Below are 22,992 nucleotides of genomic sequence, written 5' to 3'. Positions count from 1 at the left end.
TTGGACATTCCTGGTCAGTGTCTGATCCCTTTAAGCAGTTGCATATCCTAGGCCTTGCCGGGGTGCATGTGTGAGCAGGAACCTAGAGGAGTAGACGTGAGGGCATTGGAATCTATGGACTGGAGGTAGGTGCCCCCTGGTTCTTTCACTCAGTCCATTGAAGGGTGAACATAAGGAAAGGGCCTTGGAAATGCAGAAAAGGGAGTGACTTCCCAGCTGGGTGTATTCTGTGAAGTGATGTTTGAGCTGATTTTGGGAAACTTAGGGATTTTAAAGTTTCCCTCAACTTGTTTTTTCAAAAATTTCAAGCCTGCAGAAAAGTTAGAAGAATAGAATAGCATAATACCTTTGCATAGGTTAATCAGTTGGTAACATTTTCTCATGTTAGTGTTTATAATGTCTGTATCTGCATATAGACTTGTATTTATATATGTACTTAAACCTGTCTGTAATCAATACACAGTTATATGTGCACACATTTTTTTTGTGTGGGGCCATGTTGCAGACGTCATGACCCTCACCTCTAAGTTCTTCAACATTAACTCCCAGGGTTAAGACATTTTTCTACATAATCACAGTACCATTATCAGACCTAAGAAAAGTCACAGCAATAAAATATTATGTGTACTATATTGTGAGATCCAAGTGTCCTATTTATCTCAAATGATTTTGATGGCTGTCTCTCCCCCACCCCCCACTTGATTTAATTTCAAGGGTATTATTTTCTTAGGTGGAAAGGGCTTAAGGCTTAAGGATCACTGCAAGGACAGGTGCGAGGTGTGCAAACTCTTGGAATAGTGATTTTTCAAAAATGTATAGAACCTGAATTCTGGAAACGGTAGGTTAAGTTGACATTGACCCTGAGGAATTGGCTAGAACAGAAAGTTTTAAAGTTTACACTATATTGTGAGTAGGATTACATATTCACAGTTCAGAACCCAAGAGACATACTTAAGAGAGACAAAATGTTTGTTGAAAAGTTTCAGGTGCTGGCCTGCTCGCTGGCTGGCCCTGCCCCCCACCGCTGCCTGCTCATTGGCTCGTCCCCTCCCCCCTGCCCCCCCCCCCCCATTGCCACCGCTGGTCACTTCCCTCTGCAGGGCAACTGGCAAGGTGATTGGGGGGCCCTGCTAGCACCTGCTTTGGCTGGCTTGGGGCCTGCAGGCTGGGGGCAGCTCCTGCATCAAACATCTGCCCCCTGTTGGTCAGAGTGTGTCATAGTGACCAGTTCTGGTCATTCTGCTTTTTGGTCGATTTGCATATTAGGCTTTTATTATATAGGACTAGAGGCCCGGTGCACAAAAATTTGTGCACTCGGGGGCATCCCTCAGCCCAGCCTGTGCCCTCTCGCAGTTTGGGACCCCTGAGTGGATGTCCACCAGCTGGCTTAGGCCTGCTTCCCGGGGGATTTGGCCTAAGCTGGCAGACATCCCTCTGGCAGCCTGGGAGCCCTTGGGATGTCAACTTGCCAGCGGGGAGCAGACCTAAGCTGCAGCCGGACATCCTTAGCGCTGCTGAGGAGGCAGGAGAGGCTCCTGCCACCACCGCTGTGCTGGCAGCCATCAGCCTGGCTTGTGGCTGAGCAGAGCTCCCCCTGTGGGAGCACATTGACCACTGGGGGAAGCTCCTGCATTGAGCGTCTACCCTCTGGTGGTCAGTGTGTGTCATAGTGACCAGTCATTCCCAGTTGTTCTGTTCGGGTCAATTTGCATATTATTATCCTTTTATTATATAGGATAGAGTTCTGGTACAGGGGTGGGGGTCAGCTGGTTTGCCCTGAAGGGTGTCCCAGGTCAGGGTGAGGGTCCCTCTGGGGTGCCTGGGCAGCCTGGGTGAGGGGCTGATGGCTGCTTGCAGGCTGGCCATAGCTCCTTCAGGGTCGGGGGGGTCCTGCTGAGGTGCCTGGCCAGGCTGGGTGAGGGGCTGAGGGCCGTTTTCAGGCTGGCCACACCCCCTTCAGGGTGGGGGTCCCCACTGGGGGGCCTGGCCAGCCTGGGTGAGGGGCTGATGGCTGTTTGCAGGCTGATGAAGCCCCCCAGGAGACCCTCACCTCATGGGAGTGTGGCTAGCCTGGGTGAAGGGCTGATGGCCATTTTCAGGCTGGCCACGCCCCCGGTGACCCAAGCTCTCAGCCTCTCCTTTTTTTCTTTTTTTTTTTTCAGCGCCTCCTTGAGCAGAGGCCATGGCTGGCTGGAAGCAGGTATCTGGGATTTATTTATCTTCTATAATTGAAACTTTGTAGCCCTGAGCGGAGCGCAGGCCCGGTCAGGGCAGGCGGGAAGCTTGGCTTCCTCCATCGCCGGGGGCAACCCAAGCCTCCTGCTTGCTCCAGCTCCATGACTGCTGCCATCTTAGTTGGGTTAATTTACATACTCCTGATTGGCTGGTGGGCGTGGCTTGTGGGTGTAGTGGAGTGGTGAAGTGATGGTTAATTTGCATGTTTCTCTTTTATTAGTGTAGATATGCATAACCCATGGACAGACAATAGTGGGGGGAAGGCCTGTGACTTGGTGTGAGTCTTTTCGGGTTCACCTTGTTTGGGACTCTCTGTGCTTGTGTGACTTTTTTCTTCCCCAACTCGGGGAAGTTTTCTGATATTATTTCTTCAAATAGGTTTTCTAACCCTTGTTCCTCTTTCTGTTGTTCTGGCACCCCTATTTTTCGTATGTTGTTTCTTTTCATGTTGTCCCGTAGCTCCCTTAGGCTCTCCTCCTGTCTTTTAATTTTTTTCTCCAATTGCAGTTCAGTTTGGGTGTGTTTTGTTTCCCTGTCTTCTAATTCGCTAATTCGGACCTCCGCTTCTCCTAGTCTACTGTTGAAACTTTCAGTGGTGTTTTTTATTGCAGCTATATCACTCTTCATTTCTTCTTGGTTCTTACATAATTTATTGATTTTTTTTCATCTGTTTCTTCTTCCTTCTTGCATAGGTTGTTGATTTTTTCCTCCATCTGGTTTATGCATCCTAGTACCCTTAATCTGAATTCTTTTTCTGTCATGCTGCATGCCTTGGTTTCACTTAGCTGCTTTTCTGGCGAGTCCTCCTTTTCTTTCCTTTGGGGGTTTCTTTGTCTACCCATGTTTGATCTCACCGACGTATCTAGGTGTTGAGTCATGCAGGGGCTGCTCCTTGTGTGGCAGTGGCTCCTCGGGCTGTGGTTGTGTGGTTGCTCCTCTGGCGGTTGTTGTAGCAGCTACTCCTCAGTTGGCAGGAGCTCCTGTGGTGGGTGCTGTTCATCGCTGTGGTGGCTCCTCTGGCTGGTGGGGGGAGGCTTCACACACAGCTGCTGTTCCTCAGACAAAGGGTGTGCTGATCACAAGGCTGCTGTTCCTTGTATGGGGCGGGCTACACATGCAGCTGGTACTCCTTGAACTGGGGCAGACTGCTCACGTGGCTGCTGATCCTTGGATGGGGGCTGGCTGCACGCTGCTGTTGTTCCTCTGTTGTGGTGGGCTGCTTGTGGGGCTACCGCTCCTAGGACTGGCTGCTGCTTGTTGGACAGGTGCAGGCTGTTGTGGCTCTGCTCCTCAGACCGGTGTGTGCTGCGTAGAGCTGCCACTCCTCGGATGTGGGCAGTCTGCTCGTGTGGTTGCTGCTCCTCGGACCGGGGTGGGCTGCCGCTGCTCCTTGAATGGGTCCGGGCTGCTCGCAGAACTGCTGCTCCTCAGATGGGGGCGGGCTGCTCACAGAACTGCTGTTCCTCAGATTGGGCAGGCTGCTCGTGTGGCTGCTGCTGCTTGGGCGAGGGCAAGATGCTTATGCATCTGCTGCTCTTCAGACTAGTGCAGGGTGTGGGCTGTGTGCAGCTGCTGCTCCTCAGATGGGGGCGGGCTGTGCAGGGCTGCCTCTCTCAAACGTAGGAAGACTGCTCGTGCGGTTGCTGCTCCTTGGACAGGGGCAGGCCACATGAGGCTGCTGCTCTTAGGCTCGAGGCAGGCTGCTCACGGGGCTGATGCTCCCTGGACAAGAGCGTGCCGCTCACGTGTCTGTTGCTCATGTGGTTGAAAAAATAATGTGAACAGAAGTAGGAAATAAAGGAACAAACAAGAAAAAAGGAGAACAAAGAAAGAAAAAAGAAAAATAAAAGCAACAAACTAAAAAAGGAAAACAAAGAAAAAAGAAAAAAGCCAACAAAAAAAAAAAATAAAATTGAAAAATTGAAATGTCATTCCTTTGGCTGGCTTAAGATCCCAGTTTTCTGGAATGTCTGTGATTCTGTTGTTGTTGCTGGGACTGAAAGGCCCTCTATAGGCCACACCCTGTTAACTCCCAGGGATTAATCAGATTATTTTAATCCTTCATCTCATTCACGGTGGAATCTGGGTGTGGCTGTATTCCTTGCCTGGGGCCCTGGAGGGAGGAAATTATAGCCTCAGGAGAAAAAATGGCTGCCCAAGTCCTGGACTCAGGGGTGACTCAGCACTCAATTTGCTGCCACCTCTCCTGATCCCTCTTCTCTTCCCAGCCTCTCCCCAGATTCCACTCGTCCGCACCTTCTCCCGCTCTCAGCACAGGTGAGTGTCTGTATCCAAAATGTCCTATGAACAGGGTTCAGTGAAAACAAACAAACAAACGCCGGCCGCAGAAACGGGGAAGGCTGAATCTCTGTAAGCTCCTCTCTTATCGGCACTGCATGGTCTGGTCAGCACTTCAGGCTGCCCCTTTTAGGCTCAGTCCTCCGAAATTACGGAACCCAGATCTCAAATCCCCCGGTTCCAACAGTCCCGTGGATCTCCTTTCCCCCAGTCAGGGGCTGTGCCTGTCCCAAGAGATGCGGCTGTGTGCCACGGGGTCTCCCTCTGACCCTCTGGGCTCGGATGTCTGGAAAACTTTCCTGCCCAGATCCCTGGTTTTTACCTTTCCAGGGGAACTCTGCCCTTCCCGGCTGCAAACTGTCTCACCAGCTGAGTATACTTTGTCAATTCGGGGTGGGTGTTATTAGTTTCAGCTGCTCACTCCTTTGCTCTGGGACAAGACCTGGGACGGGTCTGCCTATTCCGCTACCATCTTGTCGAGTTGTTGGTCCTTTTTCATATCCTCGAGGGTCTCACTAGATTTATCGAGAGTCTCACTAAATTTATTGGCAGTTTCTAGAAAATTCTTGAAAAACCTTATAACCGTGGTTTTGAACTCTATATCCAGTAGTTTGCTTAAAAACTGGGTTTTGAGTAATATTTTTAAAAAGCCTTCACCATTTTGAGATTGTTAGAAGGAGCTAACATTTTTTTCTGGTATTTTTATGATGCCATACTTTTATAATATTCCTTTATGGTTTTAGTTTTTACATTTAAATCTTCCATCCATTTGGAACTCACCCTAGTACAAAGCATGAGGTACAGATCTGACTTTACTGTTTTGTCTGTCATTTATTAAGCAATCTATCGTTTCTTGCTTTGAAATGCCACCTTTGTTATATCCTAAATTCTTATATGTATTTGGATATATATATATATGTATATTAAAAAATATATATTTTTATTGATTTCAGAGAGGAAGGGAGAGAGAGAGAATCATTGATCAGCTGCCTCCACATCCCCCATTGAGGATGGAGCCCACAACCTGGGCATGTCCCCTGACCGGGAATTGAACTGGTGACCTCCTGGTTCCTGGGTCGACACTCAACCCCTGAGTTATACCCAGCTGGGCTGCATCTGTATCTTGACCTTGTGTTCTATTCCATTGATCTGCCTGTGTGTACTCACTTATTGTGGCTTTATGATATATTCCAGTATCTGGTAGGAACAGTAGGTTATTAAGGTGGGTTTTGGCGTTACTTTGGAAAAAAAAAAGGATTGATAGGAGCTAGAATGTGTCACAGTTCAGAACAGGGCCTGTCAGATTAACCCTCTGGGGTTTTGGGTTGATAGTCGTGGAAATGGGGTAGCATTTGCCGCCACAAGCGTTCTAACACTCTCACATGAGAATGTTGGCTGAATACAGGGTATGGCAAAAGTAGGTTTACACTTGTGAGTCTAGGAAACATTTTCCATACAAATAACTGGAAATCTACTTTTGCCCCATCCTGTATCAGGATACTTAATAAATTATTCAAGCAGTTAATAACCATCCCCAAAGGTTAGTAGATCAGGGTTATTCTGGAGATTTCTTGGGGTGTGCTCCAGACCTAGCTCAAAATCACTGCAAGTACCTTGGTGACCTGTGTATTAAATTTCTGTGGGACACAAAATTGGAATGCTAGTCTGTATTCTGTGGCTTAGCAGAAAGGGGATTCAGAGGTAGGTGCGGGACTAGGGAGAGCCTGCCTCCTCCAGGCGGCTTCCATCAAGAGCTGGAGCTGGAGCTGGAGCTGGGCAGGTGGTGATCAAAGGAGGCACCGGGTGTGGTTGGATGGGTTTGTGGCTCAGGAGTTAGGGCTTTGTTCTCTAAGTAGCAGAGATCCCTTTCAAGTTTACCCGGGAGGAGGGAAGTAACTAGTTTTATTTTCCATCAGCTTTGGAAACCTGTGGAGGAGAGCTGGAGCCCAAGAGACCAGGGAATGTGCTCTGGGCTGGGCAGCAGCCATGGTGGGCATGCAGAGGTCTGGCTGCCTGGAGTCTAAGGGTGCCCGTGGTCTGCTGTCTGGGGCAGGGCTGCCACCCAGTCCCAAATGCTTCAGTTTTGGGGACCCTTGCTGAAGGCTGGCTGGGCCTCACCTGGGCGCAGTGTCTCCTCGGGAAGAGCTGGCTGCCTCCCCCAGGCCTTTCAGTCCGTTGTCACACAGTAGGCAGTGTCAGTGTCCTTATTGCGTATATGCCCCCAGAGTGGGGCCTTTGGGATAACCCCCAAATGGCAGGATCTGTAGCCCAAATAGCAGTTTTAGGCTTTATGGAGTGCTGATGGTGTACCAGGAGGGTACCAGGCATTGGGGAAATAATACATTCATTAGATCTTTCTCGAAAGAAAGTCACAGTCTGGCAGTAATTTAGAACATGGAAGCAACTGGGTAGGTGGGGTTTGGAGCTCGCGAAGGGGGCTCAGGGCTGCAGAGAAACTTGGGAGGGGCCAAGGCACCCAGGGAATGTGATTGGAATGAAAAGAGAAGTGAGCTGAGTATGGAACCCAGATGACACCAACCTTTTAGGATCCAGAGGTGCCTGTAAAGGAGGGAAGAGAACTTGGAGAGGGTGGTGTCCTAGAAAAGGAGAAGAGCTTCCAACAGGAGGGAGCCTCAGTGCCGCGGAGGAATGGAAGGGGCTGTGTCGGCAATCAGTGCGCTCAGGGAGAGCAGTCTCAGAGGGCAGGGGGGTAGAGCCCGTGGGAGGATTGGGAGGCGAGCCAAGATTCTGCCCGTGAAGAGGGAGGAGGGCACCGGCCCAGGCTCTGCCCCACTGCCACTGCCACCTCCACCCAGGGACCGTGGCCACCCGCTGCTCCCCAGCCACCCACGTGCCCTTCCTGTTCAGTTCCTGGCCTGTTCTCTGGTTTCTGTCTGCCAGGGAGGGTGGCTCTCCAGCCTCTCCTCAGCCTGGCATGTGGTTCCTGTCTCAACCGCTAGGGGGAGGCAGTGCTCCCGAGACCCATCCCAGGCTGTGGGCTGGGCCCTCTCTCAGGGAGGCAGAGATTTGATGTTTTCAGAAGGCTTTACTTGGCCATGCTGTTGGAAATCACTCCTTCTGCCCCCATCTCCCATTGTGAAGCCCGTTCCCTGCCCCTCGACTTTTAACTCATCACCACCTGATATAGGCTATTTGATATGAATTTGTTTAGAGTGTGTCTCCTCCCAAAAGAATGCAAGCACCATGAGAGCGGAGACTTTATTTTGGGCTGCCCACTGCTGAATCTCCTGTCCCACAGTCCTGGCTCATAGTGGGGACTCAGTCAACTCCATGTGGTGGCATAGTGCTTACGCCACATTTTTGGGTCTCAGACACCAAGAATTTAAACCCTTTCACACTTTGATCATTTCAGTCCCTGTCAACCAGCCTGGAGGGTACTTGCTTTCATTTGCCATATCCCACGTACCATCTGTCTGTTTGTCCATCCAACAGGCCATTCCTTCACTCACTGCTTCCACATGTCCATAGTACTTCCTGCAGGCTGCGCATTATGCTCGGTGCTGGAGGTTACAAAAATGAGAGCTACCAGGATATCTCTGTTTCCTGGGAAAGAGAAAGGTAAATAGAGGAATACAATGCAGTGAAATTATGTGGTTATAGAATACAATGGGGGCCCCACAAGAGAGCTGTTGGGGATAGTGGGGAGACATATGGTACCAGAGGGCTTTGAGAGAGCAGTGCCTGTTGTGTGGGCAGTCTGGGGGGCAGGCATTTTGGATGGAAGAAGGTTGGGGAACTCCACCAATCCTGTGACTGGAGGCAAGAGGCAGGACATTTTGACATTCACACTGTAGCAAACAAAGTATTTTAGTTTTGAAAAAATAATTTAAGCTTCCTAACACATTTTTTTTTTCAAATCTGTAGGGTGGTTAACAGAATAACAGTATAATAGACACCCATATACCTTTCCATTAGATTAATCAAATGTTGATATTTTGCCTCATTTGCTTTCTCTATGTCTGTATTTTTTTCTTGAACCATTTGAGGGTGTGTTGTATTTCCTGGTTTTGTTTCTTGGCTGCAATCAAAGTAAGTTGTATCATCGTGATACTTTACCCTTACATACTTCCACACCCCTAAATATTTATACAGTATTGCTTGATTAGTAACATTCTCTTACATAATGATATCTTTTGTTGGCCAAAAATTTAACAATTGAGAGAACACTGCTACATAATATCTTGCTCATATTCGAATTTCCTCAATAGTCTCACTAATGTCCATGAGAGCCATTTGTGAGTTTCAGCTTTTTAATGCCATTAAGTTCCAGGTACTGTTGTCTCATCTCTGACCTGAACTCTGTCTGTTGTCCCATTCCTGAGCCTCATCCCTTTCCTGACCCCCACCTATGTCCATTCATGGCCCTTAGAAGAATCTCTATGGCCTGGGCCACCTCTCCTAACTCCTGCTTAGTTGTTAAAGCATGAGATTCTGGATTTAGTATTTACCTCTTCCTTTCTCTTTAGTCAAAAGCATGAATAATCCCAACTAACAGATATTTATAACTTTTAACTAAAAAGATACCTGTTAAACATGAATGCCATAAAGTCCAGGTTGTGGCAGGATTGATGGACTATCAGGCTCCCACCAAGCATCTCTCTCCTCTCATCAGGCCACATAGAGGCATCAAGGGAGGAGCCCTTGGCCATTGGAATGAAGACACACACACACACACACACACACACACACACACACATTGAACCTAATCTTACTGCTTGTGTCACTTCAATTTCTGCAGAACACTGAGGCTGGCACCCAAAACGACCTGTGAACTTACTGGTCAGACTTGAATAGGTGATACAATTGCTCCTTTTTTTTTTATTTGTTTGTAAATAATCACCTGAAGATATTTTTTCCATTGATTTTTAGAGAGAATAGAGGGGAGGGAAGGGAAGAAAGAAAGAGAGAGAAAAAGAAAGAGAAAGAGAGAGAGAGAGGGAGAGAAACATTGATTGGTTGCCTCCCACAGTTGCCCGAACAAGGGCTGGGGATTGAACCTGCAACCCAGTTATGTGCCCTTGACCAGGAATAGAACCCAAAACTTTCAGCGTGTGGACCAATGCTCTAACTACTGAGAACATTGGCCAGGGTACAATTGCTCTTTTAACAACACAGTTTGCACTCATTTTTGTAAAATGAATGAAATATAAAGGGATGGTTGGGGAAGCCAGGCATTGACTGGACATCAGGCAGCAGGACAAGAAACTCTGGGATTTCTTATAGTTATGTCATTATTAGTTGGCATTGCAAGTGGGAGTAGGAGAAAACAGATAAACTAATACTGAGCAGAGAGCATTTAATGGAGAAATCCATCTTATTCCTTATCTTTTGTTGTGACATCTCTACAATAACTTTTAAAAATATTTCTACATCTTAAAATTTTAATTTGTGTGTATTTTTAAATCCTCACCTGAGGATGTTTTTATTGATTTTAGAGAGAGAGGAACATCGATATAAGAGAGAAACATCAATCAGTTGTCTCCCATATGTGCCCCAACTACAGATGGAACCTGCAACCTAGGTAAGTGCCCTGGCCTGGAATTGAACCCCAAACCTTTTGGCGTACAGTACGATGCTTCAAACAACTGAACCACCTGGCCAGATTTAATTTGTATTTTAATCAAAGTAAAACTTTGTCATTCATTCATTCATTATTGGGATATACTTCCTGCTTTACTCTAGATAGTTCTGTAGACCTGCTATTTAATTGTTATTCTCTCACCATCATCCTTGGGAATTCTCTTTGCCTTTCCTCTGTTTCCTAGATCCCATGCCTTCTTCTTTCTCAGCTTTTTTTCCTTAGGACAGTGGTACACATCCTCCAGTAGCTTCTTGAGAAAGGGTCTATAGGAGGTAAAATGGTTTACTTCTTGTATGTCTGAACAGAACCTTATCCTCACATTTGATTGACAATTTGGCCAGGTATGTGGGTCAGAACTTTCCTCAAATTCTTGTAGGCATTGTCCCACTTCTTGTGGTTTCCAATGTTGCTATTGAGGAGTTTGACACCATTTGGACTCTCTATGTGACTTTAAAATTCTCTCTGGAAGTGTTTAGGATGCTTTTTCCTTGTCCCCAGCATGCTGAAATCTCACAGTGGGATGCCTTGGTCTACATGTTTTATGTTCATTTTGTTGGCACTTGGTGGGTTGTATCAATCTGGAACTAATGCTCTTAGTTCTAGAAAAATTTCTTATAAGTTTTCCTTACCCTTTCCCCCCTCTTTGCTCATTCACGAAGTCTTATTTTCTTTGTGTTCTTCTGGGAGATTTCACTAACTCCTCCTCCAAACCTTCTTTTGAAACTTTAATTTGTGCTATCACATTTTTATTATCAAGGGTCCATCCTTAATCTCTAAATGGTCATGTTTAAAAAACAATTTCCTGGTTTTGTTTCTTGGCTGCAATATCCCCTCTTATCTCTCTTTTAATGTCATCAATAATTTCAAAAATGTTTTCTTCAGTCCCCTCTTATCTGTCTTCTGCAAGTTCCCTTTCTCTTAGGTCTCTGTTTTTCACATTAGAAGCTTTCCTCAGATACCTGGTGATGCTTGGCTATCTTTGATTTTACAAGCAAGGCCTTAGGAGATGCTCATTGGAAAGTTTGTGTGCCCTTTCCAATGGGACTCTTCTACTGGAGGGCTTTGCTGAGGGTGATTAGGCGAGACCCGGCTGGCTGTTCTGTGGGAGGACCTTAAAGCCAGTATCTGTAGATCATTTCACTTGGCCATGTTCATTTCCCCAAACAGGCGTCCTTATCTCAGTCTGGCTACTGCTGTTTCATACAGGTTGGGCAAAAGTAGGTTTACAGTTGTGAATACATGAAACACAGAGTTTATTCTTTTTTTTTTTTTTTAAATATATTTTATTGATTTTTTACAGAGAGGAAGGGAGAGAGATAGAGAGTTAGAAACATCAATGAGAGAGAAACATCGATCAGCTGCCTCCTGCACATCTCCTACTGGGGATATGCCCACAACCCAGGTACATGCCCTTGACCGGAACCGAACCCGGGACCCTCAGTCCGCAGGCCGATGCTCTATCCACTGAGCCAAGCCGGTTTCGGCGAGTTTATTCTTGTTAATTACTGCATTATTTTCCATACGAAAAACTGTGAACCTACTTTTGCCCACCCCGCATTAAAAACCCACAGAAATAGGAGATGAGATGTCAACAAATGTTGTCATTTGAGGCTTGGAAGGGTGACAATTTGAAGCTTGGGTGGGTGGGGGAGCTGGGAATTCCCTGCCCAGTAGGTTGTTTTCAGGATCAAATTGCACTCTCACGCTGTCTTGCCCGGTGTTCCCAGGAAGTGCCCTTCTACTTTTCCTCCAGGGCTGGGCAGAGGCAGTTGCCTGGCTGAGCAGATGGGGGAAAAGAAAGATCTGCTGCCTTTAAGGGTTGTCAGTGACTTCTTCAGGGTCCGGTCCTCCTCTGCACTCGTGCCTTCACAGGTAACTCCTAGGGCCTTCCATTTTATAACCCTAGCTCTGTCCTGCTCCAGGTGTCTAGTTTTTCATCTTTTTCTTTCTTTTCTTTCTTTTTTTTTTTAAATTTAGAGAGCCTTTATTGACTGGCCAGTGTCGGCTCCTCCACTCGGGAAGCCCAAGACAGAAGCGGCCCCGACCATCTGCAGAGTCCAATATTTAAAGGGGACAACTACATCCGTGTTCGGGTTCCCATAGCAAGCAAAGCCAAGTTACAAAAGCTAATGGCGTAGTTGTAGCCAAGCTGTTCATCCTCCTCCTGTTACTCATTTCTGTGTAACTTAAAGATCAGGACTGTTCTTAATTTTAATCTGTCTGTTCTTTGTAGGCTGTTGCTCAGGCGTGTGAGCTCAGTCCCTAGAAACTTTGCACAGGCTGTCAAGCTGCTGAGGTGACGAGGCAATTAAGCAGGCCTAAAAAATTTTCTACTCTGTAATAATGGGTCGACACTCAACCACTGAGACACACCGGCCGGGCTCTGGCGTTTCGTTATATTCACCTCACTGTCTGAAAGTACCAATGGACTGGATTGCACACTCAAATGTATAACCACAGAAGATTCCAAATATCAAATAAACAACATACAGTCCCATTTTGTAATTAATAAGAAAACTGTACATTTGCAAGAAATCCTCAGGTTTTGTGTCCTCACGCTGCTGTCTAGGCCCTTAAGGAATGGGATGCAATCCTCGGTGCCTTAAACCCAGAGGCACCATCATAAGTCAGTGGCAGAGATATTCCAGGCAGTTCAGCTTCCCCTGTCCAGTCCCTGCATAGACAATCCTAAAGTTGTGAATGTGTTAGAAATGTCTCTGGCACAAAGGCCCTCGCCCAGCTCTCTCCTCGCAGGCCTGTCAGGTGATGGCCTTCGTCAGATATCCTGGTGAATGTTTGATCTGTCAGACTCTTGTTCTTCAGGCCCCCCTGTTCCTGCTGCCTGGAGCCAAAACGGGCAGGTGGGGTTCTGGGCAGCACAGGCAGGTGGGACTCCACGGCCATGCTGGGACCAACAGCCTCCACACGTACCTGCACCTGTTACAGAGTAGAACGTTTTTTAGGCCTGCTTAATGACCTAGCCACCTCAGCAGCCTGACAGCCTGTGCAAAGTCTCTAGGAACTGAGCTCACACACCTGAGCAAAGGGCCTACAGAGAACAGACGGATCAAAATTAAGAACAGCCCTGACCTTTAAGTGGCCCAGAAATGAGTAACAGGAGGAGGATGAATAGCATGGCTAAAACTACGCAATTAGCTTTTGTAACTTGGCTTTGCTTGCTATGGGAACCCAAACACGAATGTAGTTGTCCCCTTTAAATACTGGACTCTGCAGATGGTCGGGGCCGCTTCTGTCTTGGGCTTCCCGAGTGGAGGAGCGGACACTGGCCAGTCAATAAAGGCTCTCTAAATTTTAATCAGCCTGGAGGTCTGGTCATTCTGTCACTCTCGCTCCACAACACACCGTCGAATGTCTTTTTTTTTTTAATTTAAAATATTTTTTTTATTGATTTTTTTACAGAGAAGAAGGGAGAGGGATGGAGAGTCAGAAACATCGATGAGAGAGAAACATCGATCAGCTGCCTCCTGCACGCCTCCCACTGGGGATGTGCCCGCAACCAAGGTACATGCCCTTGACCGGAACCGAACCCGGGACCCTTCAGTCCGCAGGCCAATGCTCTATCCACTGAGCCAAACCGGACAGGGCGTCGTCGAATGTCTTTATAGCCACCCGGGAGCAGGGCAGTTATGTCTGCCTTCTGTCTGTAACTCAACACCCTCCCTGGAGGCTTCCTCAGGGAAAGCAGGTGGGAGATGGCATTCGCAGTCTCAGCATTCTCAGCAGCGGGCAGAGGATAACTCCCAAGAGATGCTGTCCATGTGTGGGATAAGGTCTGTCAGTTAGCATCACTGCATTACAGCATAACCTGTCTGTCTTTCCGGGCTCTCCGCTGTTCCTGGGCATGTACCCGGGGGAGCATTTCATTGAGAAACCCGTAAAGGAGGCCATGACCCGATTCAGCAAGAACCTCGACGCCATCATGGCTAGAAAACAGTGAGACAGGGAACATTTTCTTTTATTTAAGCTTTGTCTACATAATCATGCCAGTAAATTTCAAAAATTAAAAGTTAAAAAATTATAATAAGAAAAGCTATGGATTCATACTTTGAATTATTTTAAAAAACTTATTCTTTTCTTTCTTGAAATTTGATTCTCTTTTTCAATGTAAATGCTGATTTTCTTACATTTTGTTGTTACAGAGTTAATGACCTCCTCCACATTTTCTGTGCTTGATCTTCAAGCAACAGTTTAAAGCTTGGTGCTTTGCTGTGTATTATTTAAGACCTATTACAGCTGTTTGAAAATATTTTGTGTCTGATGAATTGCACTTAAAGCTTCACAGCAGAAAACAAAAAGATAACTAAGAAAAGAAAAACTGCCTACACAGGGGGTAGGAGCTGAGATGTTCCTCTTGTGTTTGCATTTAAAAAAGCAAAGTATACTTCAGAAATTGAGATTAAATTTTAAAAAATTGTCTTTGATGTTTGATTAGCTTAAAAATGAGTACTCCATCCAGCTTGGGCTGGAAACAAAAACTGTATCCAAAGTGAGCTGGAATCATTGTGAACTGTCAGTGAACTTGCTTTTGCAATGAACATGTTTAATGATGTCAGGGGCTAACTGCACAACAGGAAATTCTCAAAATTAACTTTCAAGTAGAATACAGTGTTCGTTGAAAATAAACAATAAAAATCCTAGGTTTACATATATATTTATTCAAAATAACAACTTGAGGTGTAGTTCACATACCATGGAATTCACCCTTTTAGAAGTTTTTTTTTTAAAAAAATATATTTGCAGAGTTATGCAACCACCACCACTACTTATTTTCAGGACATTTTGCATCCACAAAAGAAACCCCCTACAGACACACCTCAGAGATATTGTGGGTTTGGTTTCAGACCAAGGGGAAGGGTCTTGCCTTCAATTTCTGGAAAAGGCAACATTTGTGAAGCACAATAGAGTGAAGTGCAGTAAAATGAGCTATGCCTGTCCATGGGGTTTCTTCTCATTCACTCTTCATTCTTCCCTTCCCCTCAAACTTTGGAAACATGAGTCTTTTTTTCTGTTTTCTATGGATTTATCTATTCTGGACATTTCATATCAGCGGAATCATACAATATGTGGCCTTTTGTGTCTGGCTTCTTTCACTTAACATGATATTTTCAACATTCATCCGTTGTACATGCATATTATTAAAATTCAACAATGACTTCTGCTAAGCCCAATACAGCCTATCTTTCCCACTGATTACAATGGGAAATTCTGAACAAATACACACTGCAACTAATGACCTGAGGAGTCTGTGAAGTTACTAATGGCATGCAGATTGAGAGGGAAGGCAAAACTTGAAAGTCAGCCCTGAGATGATTCAGCTATTGGCATTATCAGACAAAGATGTTAAAGCAGATGTTATGACTGTTCCTTGGTAAAGGTCTCAAATGGAGAGATAGATGTTCTTGGCTGAATAGAGACTATAAAAAAGAATTATGAAAGTTTTAGAACTGAAAAATACAATATCTGAAATAAAAATTCACTGGGATAGCTCAACAGTGGAATGGAGGTGACAGGAAAGAGGCAACAAATAATCGGACATTTTCTCTATGATAAACAGAGAGAAAAAATATAAAAAACAATAAATAGAGCCTCAGTGTTCTGTGGGACAATATCAAAAGGTCTAACATTCATGCCATTGAATCCCAGAAAGAGAGGAGAGAACACATTGGATGCAAAAAGCATATTCTGCTAGAGCATCTCACAGACCTCACAGAAATATTTGGCTTATTAGATTATTGGTTTATTATAAAAGGATATAACTGAGGAACAGCCAGGTGGAAGAGATGCATAGGACAAGGTAGGGGCAAAGGGTGTGGAGTTTCCATGCTCTCTCCAGGCACCACTCTCACCCATTTCCCTGTTATCAAGCCTGGAAGCTCTCTAAACCCAGCCCTTGGTTATAGATAGGTGGGATTGATTAAATCATTAGCCACTGGTGACTGAGCCAACTTCCAGGCCCTCTCCCCTCCACAGAGGACTGGGAGTGGGGCTGAAAGTTCCAACCCTCTCATCAGTTTAGTTTCTTTAGCAACCAGCTTCCATTCTTAGGTGAACTAGGGGCTTTTCAAAAGCCATCTCATTAACATAGTAAAAGACACCTTTCTTGCTCTTATCATTTAAGAAATTCCAAGGGTTTTAGGAACTCTGCCTAAAATGAGGAGGAAGACCAAATATATATTTCTTATTAAAAATCACAATACCAACCCTAGCCCATTTGGCTCAGTGGATAGAGCATCAGCCTGTGCACTAAAGGGTCCTGATTGGATTCTGGTCAAGGGCACATGTGCGGGTTGTGCGCTCGATCCCCAGTAGGGTGCATGGAGGAGGCAGTCGATCAATGATTCTCATCATTGATGTTTCTATGTCTCTCTGCCTCTCCCTTCCTCTCTGAAATCAATAAGAATATATTAAAAAAATCACAGTATCAGTCAGATGAATGGGAGGGAAGGGAGGCGAGCAAGACGGTACAGACTCAGGGTACCAGGAGGAAAGTCTGTTATTACTCCTGTGATAGGATGCTGGAAATTACTATTAAGGACAAGGCTACCCAATGAAGCCTCATCGAATCTGCATGACTCACAATTTGCTACTTAACTATGGTCTCTAAGGCAAAGTGGAAATCTATCACCCTCACAAGCCCAGGCTGATGAGATGACCCAGCACATAGTGATGACTACATAAAATTCTTGCACTCCATCCTCCCAGATAACACGTCTGAGTACAGCAGGCAGCGGCAGAGATTCAGTGCTGGTGAGGACGGTCCAGTGCTTGATGGCCTGTTTGAGTTCTGCCAGTTGTCTATTGGTGGCTCTGTGGCAAGCGCTGTGAACCTTACTAGTACCAATAATAAGCAGCAGGTGGATATAGTTGTGAATTGGGCTAGGGGCCTGCACATTCAAGTGGAGTTCACCTTGGGAATGCAAGGATGGTTATACACTTGAAAGTCAATCGATGCAATTAAAATCTTAGCAGCTAGGGGAAAAAAAATCATATGATCATCTTAATATGTGAAGAAAAAAGCATGTGGCAGCCGTAGATGGTTTGGCTCAGTGGATAGAGCATTGGTCTGCGAACCAAAGGGTCTCGGGTTCAATTCTGGTCTAAGGCACATACCTTGGTTGTGGGCTTCTCCCCAGGCCTGGGCCCTGGTTGGACGCATGAAGGAGGCAACCAATCAATGTCTCTCACATCGATGTTTCTCTCTGTCTTTCCCTCTCTCTTCCTCTCTCCCTAAAAATCAAAGAAAAAATATCCTCAGGCGAGGATTAACAACAACAACAAAGCATGTGATAACATCCATTTATGGTAACTACCAGCAAACTATGAGTAGGACGGAACTTCCTCAAACTGATGAAATTAAAAACCTACAACTAACACCATACTTAATTATGAAATACCATATGCTTTCCCCTCACAGCAAGCACAAGGGAAAGTTGTCCACTCTCACTGCTCCTATTCAGTATCACATTAGAAGTCCTAGCTAGTGCAGAAATGCAAGAGAATAAACAAAAATCAAATAAAGACATGAAAAGCTGCTCATTATAATTAGTCATTAGCAAAATGTGAATAAAAGCCACAAGGACATACTACTATACAACTATTAGAATGGCCAAAAAGACCCCACAAATCTCTCCCCAGCTGACAATACCAAGTACTGATGACGATGCAGAGCAACTGGTATGCTCAGACATTACTAGTGAGAGACAGAATCTACAAAAGGACAATGGCCAGAACCATATGAAAATATAGAATTCTGACCTACAACCCCTGGAACAAGTAGCAGAGAAGCCAAACCACACCTCTGCAGCAACCAGTCCAGGAAGCCAAACCTCAACCTCTGCAGCAATTGACCCCCAACAGTTACCACTTGGTCAATAATTGCCAACTTCCCTAATTTTTGCCCCTGTTTCCAATTTAGGACCAACCAGAGAAAGTCAAAAGGGCTTCCCCAACCAATCACATAGGACACCCTGCTTCTGGTTAGCTTGCCTGCAGCGTTCCCAGGCTAATAGCCTCCAATCAGGAAATACCTAATGCCCTCCCTTTTTTCCATTGCAAAGATTTCCAACTACCTGCTTTTGAGTCTCTGCCAAACGCAAGTGATGGTGGCTGACTCCCTTGGTTTGTAGCAAACTCTGAGTAAACAGCCCTGTTTGTCATCATTTGGGTGATCTTTGTTTATTTCCACACTGGTGGGAATGCAAAATGGTACAACCACTATAGAAAACTATTGGCAGTTTCTTATAAAGTTAAACATACACTTTCCATATGATTCAGCAATCCTACTCCTAGATATTTACCCAAGAGAAATGAATACTTATGTTCACACAGCAACCTGTGTGCAAATCTTTATAGTAGCTTTATTTGTAATCACCAGAAAAATATAAGCAACCTAATGTCTTTCAACGGGATAATGGAATCCTCTTTCAGCAGAAGGAACAGAGTGTAGACTGATCAAGTTCAAGCATATCAAATATGCTTCCTGAAAAGCTCTACTCTCTTAAGGAATGGGGTGTCTAGAGCAGCCATGGGCAAACTACAGCCTGCGGGCCGGATCCGGCCCATTTGAAATGAATAAAACTAAAAAAAAAAAAGACCGTGCCTTTTTATGTAATGATGTTTACTTTGAATTTATATTAGTTCACACAAACGCTCCATCCATGCTTTTGTTCCGGCCCTCCGGTCCAGTTTAAGAACCCATTGTGGCCTTCGAGTCAAAAAGTTTGCCCACCCCTGGTCTAGAGGCTGGTGAACACCAGACATTGAGGTCTTCTGCCATCAGTTATTTCACCAGAGAATTTCTTAGGCTGAGTAACTCTAAGTTCATGTAATGATGTAGATATAGCTTACCACGGCAACATCCAACTCCAGATTGTGTATTCATTCCCGAAGGCTATACGACTGGTTTCAGTGCAGTCACATAGCTTCCTGTTGTCTTTGCAGTGGATTTCCTAGGACCATAGAGGCTTTTGTGGGCTGAGCATCAATACCCTGACATACATTATGAAAAATTGGGCAGCAGTGGGGAGCGTGCACTTCTTGCTCAGGATCAACATGCAGTTGGCTACCCCACCTTGGTTCAAACTATCCTGGATGGGACCTCAAATGTAACATAATGGTCAATTAGAACATCCCTGTCCCTTTCTTCTGAGGAAAATCTCCTTACTCTTCTCCCCAAATGTCCATGGCCTAGAGAAGTTCAAAAGTTTTCCCCAAATTTCTGTGGAAATCTTCAGACTAATAGCTTTACCTCTTACCTGTCATCCCAACTCCCAGTATAGTGTCTCTGATGGCCTTTGAGTAAACTTAGATGCAAAAGTCAGTTACTTCACTCAAAATAACATCAAACATTTTATACTTTTTATAGAAGGGCCAGAAGGTTCATTGGAGGAACCACATCATGCAACACAGCAATCAGCAATTTCTTTGCCTTTTCTTTTTTTTTTTTTAATATATTTTATTGATTTTTTGCAGAGAGGAAGGGAGAGAGATAGAGAGTTAGAAACATCGATGAGAGAGAAACATCGATCAGCTGCCTCCTGCACATCCCCCACTGGGGAAGTGCCTGCAACCCAGGTACATGCCCTTGACCGGAATCGAACCCGGGACCCTTCAGTCCGCAGGCCGACGCTCTATCCACTGAGCCAAACCGGCTTTGGCTCTTTGCCTTTTCTTATATCCTGCTTCTTCCCCCATGACTGTTCTGAACACTATAAACCATTAAATTACATTGCTGGGCCCCACTTTGATGGAATAATACTCATAAAATACAAAATTAACATATGGGTTTTTTATGGTCCTGATACTTCCATGATTTCATTTGTGCCTGCTGCACTTGAGCCTCAGTTTTGGATTTTTGAGTTTCAAAGCCTGGACATAAAGAGACTAGGAATGCCTCCTATGCATAGGTGAGGGCTGTGGGAAAAGAGTGATGAGTGAGGATTGGGAGGAGCTATGGAGTTAAGTAGGATCAATATCCAGGGCTCTCTCTGCCCTTAAATTGAGGACACCATCTGTTGTCAGTGCACAGGAGCCACATGGGGACAGAGGAGGGCAGAAAAATGACATGTGGACATCACCTGATAGAAAAGCTTTGCTGATTGTCTAAGCTTGCTCCTTTGACTGTAGCCAAGATGTCACCTATTGACAGTCTGCCCTGAAACCTTGCTTAGCCCCTCTCTGAATTATCTCAGATGGATGGGTCTTCTTCCAGTGTCAACATTGTCAATTGCTTTGCTGATTGATTCATTTTCTAACAGCACTTCCATTGACTTCGTGAGGTCCTCTATTTCAAAACTTGAAGTTAGATGAGCAAGGTTGGCAGGAACACATGAGGACCAATTTTGTAAGAGGTCAGTTCATCATGAATACTTCTTAGTTTTACAGAAGCTTCTGAGTTCAGGGATTCAGAAAATAAATATGGCAACCATATTTGTTATTTCTTACGTATTGCTGCATTACTGTTACCTCTAAATTCAGTGGTCTAGAACAACAAATATTTATTATCTCCCACAATTTCTGAGAGTTAGATAGTTCTAGCTCAGGTCTTTTATGAAGTGTAAGTCAAGATGTCAGCTGGGGCTGCATCATCTGAAGGTTTGACTGGGGCTGGAGGATCTATTTCCTAGATGGTAAACTCACATGGTTGTTGGCTGGAGGTCTGTCTCAGTTCCTCTCTGGCTGTTGGCAGGAGAGCTCAATTCGTTGTTATATGGACCTTTCCACAGAGTTTCTTGAGTGTCATTATGACATGGCAGCTGACTTCTCCCAGAAAATGAGAGAGAGAGAGAGAGAGAGAAAAGAGAGAGAGTTTCTATTGGTTCATAGATTAACCACAATATAATTTGGGAGATTTTGGAGGATACTATGCAAGGATATGAATGCTATGAGACAGGGGGTCACTGCAGGCTGTTCTGAAGACTAGCTACCACTGTGTGCCCTCTGGCCCCTAATGATTCATGTTCCTCCCACCTGCAAAATACTCACCCCCCCTCAAGGTACCCCAAACTTTAATCCTATTATAGCATTATCTTGAGGGCTAGAATTTTGTCATCTGAATTAGGTTCAGGTAGGTCCTAGCTGGTTTGCCTTAGTGGATAGAGCATTGGCCTGTAGACCAAAGGGTTCTGGGTTTGATTTCGGTCGAGGGCACGTACTTCAGTTTCAGGGTCCTTCCTGTCCGAAGCCCTGGTCAGGGATCATGCTGGAGGCAACCAATCGATGTGTTTCTCTCACATTGATGTTTCTTTCTCTTTCCCTCTCTGTTCCACTCTCTCTAAAAAGAAAAAAAAAATCAATGGGAAAAATATCCTTGGGTGAGGATAAAAAAAAAAGGAAAAGAGAAATAAATGTGATCTTTAAAAAATAAAAATAAATTAGGTCCAGGTATGAGTGACATTTCTCAAGTGCATTTCCTTAAGTACAGCTGCTCCCTAAGTATTGATTTGAGTGAAATTCCTCCCCTTAAGACCCATGAACTGAGGAAAATGCCATCTGCCCCTTCCTCCCAATATAAAATGGTGGAACAAGCATAGGATAATTGCTATAGATGTTTTTATTAAAAAAACTGGGGGGAATGGCCTGGGTTTTCCCTCTCAAGGTTTCAACTGCATCATAAGCTAAACTCACTGAAACTACCTGCAAGTTACTATGAATGACTTTGGGTGTCTTCCCAACTCTTCAACCACACATTTGGTCCATAAGAAAATTACTAATTTTGTGCCATTTCTACAAATGATGAGTTTTATTCATTACATTTTAATCTTTCTAAATTTCATTTACAAAAAAAAGCTTGAACTTCAGTTTGGGGCTTCCCTTAAAGTTAATGCTTTTATGATAGCATTATAGCCTTGGATTTTGTTAAAGATTAAAATTTGAGCAGAGCAGCCACCAGAGATCCCTGATGTTCTGAGGAGCTGTCCGCAGCGCAATGGAGCAGGCCAGGGACACTTACACTTGAGATGGACTACGGAACAGCACACACCAGGTGTGAAAGTCCAAGTCAAATGTAGAAAGACAGCCTCATTGAGCAACCACAGGTGTCAGCTGTCCCTGAGGCGATCTCAGCAGCAGCAAGTGCCTGCGGTGGGATTCCAGGGGGAACCGAGGCAGGCATTCTTAGCTGAGACACCAAGAGGCGGTTGAAGCAGTCTTGGACTAGCCCAGCTGACAGTATAATAAAGATATTATTGACAAAAAGATTAATAATTTGAGATTATAGAAATAACTCATGCTTCTAGTAAAAAATTCCAAAAATTCCAAAGTAGTTAAAAATGAAAGTATTCTCCCCACCTTCTCTCACTCCCTGGCAACAATCTCTGCTGCTCCTTTGGTGTACACACTTTTAGGTACTTTTCTTTCTTTTTTTTTTTTTTTTGTTTTGTTTTTTTTTGTTTTTTTTGTTTTTTGTTTTTTGTTTTTTGTTTTTGGGTGTAGTTCACTTTAATTGTTCACATGAATGTGTGAGAGAATGACACATGAGTATGTCCAAACTTGAGAAGGGATTGAGACCCTCAAACCCAAGGGGTGTCCATTCTGTCCTTCTGCTGGGGTCCAACCCCAGCAGGTCCAGGGGTCCCCAAAGGTGTGGACGGAGTTAGTGAAGAAGGAATGACACGGAGAGGGCGTTCAGATGATCATCATAGCAAGGTTCTCTAGCCACGTTCTGGTCTGGATCTCCAGAGAGGTTCTGCTTAGGATCTCCAGCCAGGTTCTGTCTAGGTTCTCCAACCAAGTTCTGTAGCCAGGTTCTGTCCAGGAACTTTTGCCATGTTCTCTCGCTAGGTTCTGTCTCTAGGTTCTGAGGCCAGTTTCTGTCCAGGATCTTTTGCCATGTTCTC

General features: G+C 45.0%; 1 pseudogene; it reads left to right on the top strand.

The window, feature by feature from the left end:
• The first annotated feature begins 22,082 nt into the window (after positions 1–22,082).
• Positions 22,083–22,297, top strand: LOC118671178 (annotated as a pseudogene).
• Positions 22,298–22,992: the final 695 nt, after the last annotated feature.

Source organism: Myotis myotis, unplaced genomic scaffold, assembly GCF_014108235.1.
Source record: "Myotis myotis isolate mMyoMyo1 unplaced genomic scaffold, mMyoMyo1.p scaffold_m19_p_17, whole genome shotgun sequence".
Lineage (NCBI taxonomy): Eukaryota > Metazoa > Chordata > Mammalia > Chiroptera > Vespertilionidae > Myotis > Myotis myotis.
This window is presented reverse-complemented; position numbering and strand designations above follow the sequence as displayed.